The sequence below is a fragment of the Odontomachus brunneus genome, unplaced genomic scaffold, assembly GCF_010583005.1.
Source record: "Odontomachus brunneus isolate Ranch 3 - 2012 unplaced genomic scaffold, Obru_v1 Obru_scaffold_116, whole genome shotgun sequence".
Classification (NCBI taxonomy): Eukaryota; Metazoa; Arthropoda; class Insecta; order Hymenoptera; family Formicidae; genus Odontomachus; species Odontomachus brunneus.
This window is the reverse complement of record NW_022639566.1, coordinates 113,511-116,339: the sequence shown is the minus strand read 5'-3', so window position 1 is coordinate 116,339 and position 2,829 is coordinate 113,511.

The window sequence follows — 2,829 nt, the reverse complement described above, 5'->3', positions numbered from 1 at the left end:
CATATTTCTCGAAAAAAACTCTTTCTTTGATGTACCCACGCTGAGAGAAAAATGTATGATATTTGGAACTATAATGGCATAGTAACAAGGTTATAGTTAGGAATATAATTTTTATAGTAAATGTTACCATAATATTTGTAATATTTACAATATAAGTATAGTATAACTGACCCGTGTAAAATTTTTACCAAGAATTATAATTATTTGAAATAAAAACTATAGTAATAAGGTGGCAAATATTGAACGGTAAGAGAAATTAATTATTTTATATAGTCAATACAATTGAAATATTTGGCAAATATAGATACATGTAACTATATTCCCAAAAGGTGTTTTATCATATATATAGAATGATAAGATGGTGACTATAAATCTGTGTTCATTCTACTATATCTTCATGTTTAGATGAACTATAAATATATGTTTGAGGCCAAAACGAACTATAAAATATAGTGAGATTATAGTTATTCCAATTATTTTTTTCTCTCAGTGCAGTACATAAGCGGTTTGAATAATTCATCAGAAAAACAGCGAAAGGTTCTCTTGGAGAGAATGTGAATATCGGCAACTTGATATTCACATTTATGTACCGTCTATACGTAAGAAAATTGAAATGACAACGTAGCATACATACTTGCATAACATCTGTGAAGGAATGATATATGAAAAAATATTGCGGTGCAACGGTAGCGCGAACATGTTCACGCTTATCAAATGTGATATTTTGACGATCGTCTTCGTTCCGTGTCTGTGTGTGTGTGTGTGTGTGTGTGTGTGTGTGTGTGTATGTGTATATATATATAAAGTAAAAAAAAAAGCCAAGTGCGCGTTAACATTAAAAACTTTACAAAAAAAATCGTTATAAATAAACTTTACAAAAAAATTGTTATAAATAAACTTTACAAAAAAACATAAATTAATTTTACAAAAAAAAACCGTTATAAATAAACTTTACAAAAAAAATCGTTATAAGTAAATTACAACAAAAACTCAGTCAAAAGATATTTGGAAAAATATTATTAAAACAATCTTATTCAGATCAATTGTACTTTTGTAAATAATCTATTAAAAAATATGACAGTTTTATATATATACTCTCTACAAAAGAAATGATATCAAGAAGTTACATTCGCCAAGTGCGAATGATTAATTATTTTTTAATTTTATAAACATATGTGATTTTGACTATATATTTATAAATTAAATATTTTATTAATATATTAGTAATATATTATTAAGTAAAAAATGAAATAATTAGAGAAATACAATAATATTAAAAAAGATTATAATAACTTACACAAAAAAGCACTTGGTGTGCCCTTTTTTATAGGCAAATGTTCTCTTATTGTAATCATAACTAAATTACTTAAACTTATAATCGCTATCAAAGTATTATATTGATTATCGATGTAATATTTAAAAAAAGGCACGCCAAGTGCTTTTTTGTGTAAATTATTATAATTTTTTTAATATTATTGTATTTCTCTAATTATTTTATTTTTTATTTAATAATATATTACTAATATATTAATAACATATTTAATTCATAAATATATAATCAAAATCGCATATGTTTATAAAATTAAAAAAATGATTAATCATTCGCACTTGGCGAATGTAACCTCTTGATATCATTTCTTTTGTAGAGAGTATATATATAAAACTGTCATATTTTTTAATAGAGTATTAGAGTATTTACGAAAGTACAATTGATCTGAATAAGATTGTTTTAATAATATTTTTCCAAATATCTTTTGACTGAGTTTTTATTGTAATTTATTTATAATGATTTTCTTTGTAAAGTTTATTTATAACGGTTTTTTTTGTAAAATTAATTTATATTTTTTTGTGAAGTTTATTTATAACGATTTTTTTGTAAAATTTATTTATAACGATTTTTTTGTAAAGTTTTTAATGCTAACGCGCGTGCACTCGGCTTCTTTTTTTACTTGTTTTGTGAAAAAGTAATTTTATATCACATCTTTTTTACAAAATATAATAAAAAAACAAAAATGTAATTAAAAAAAACTATTTTAATCTAAAATTCTTCCTGAAACCCTTTATTAGAAAGAGAGAGAGAGGGAGAAGGAGGGAGATGGGGAAGGAAGGAGGGAGGAGAGAGAGAGAGAGGGAGGGGAGAGAGAGAGAGAGAAACGGAGAGAAACGGAGACAGAGATATTTATTCTCTCTCTCTTTTTCTTCCTCTCTCCCTCCCTCCTTCCCTCTCAATGTGTCACTATCTTTCTGTCTCTCTCTCTCTCCCTCCCTCCCTCCCTCTCTCTCTCTCTCTGTCTTTCTCTCTCCTTCTACCTTATTATTATTTATTTTTAATTATTTATTATTTATATTTCGTCTATGAACAGCCTATTTCATTTATTAAAACAATACAGGTGCACGCTATTAAACTAATAAAGAACAAAAAAAATAATAAAACGTTGCGACACCCACGCTTTCGAGATATAGTTCGTTCGACGGCTCGCGGACGCGCGCCAGGGTCGCCGAAGATCTCGGTCGATCGCGTTCAAGATTTCCGTCCGCGGAGCGAACGATTATCGCTCAGCAAGATTTCCGTCGCGTTCGGCTGACCCGGCCGTCGGCACACGAAGATCTCCGTCTCGACAGACTTAGCCGTCGAACCGCATTCTCGATAAACGTTGTGCAACAAATAAAGTGATTTCTAACAAAGTGACAAATAGTGTTCGATTCGCTCTCTTACCTCACCGCGCCCTGCGCTGGGCGATATCAGCGCGCTTGCTCGCTGCCCGACGGGAGCTCAGCCCGTCGGATCCGCGACATATATATATATATATATATATATATATATATATA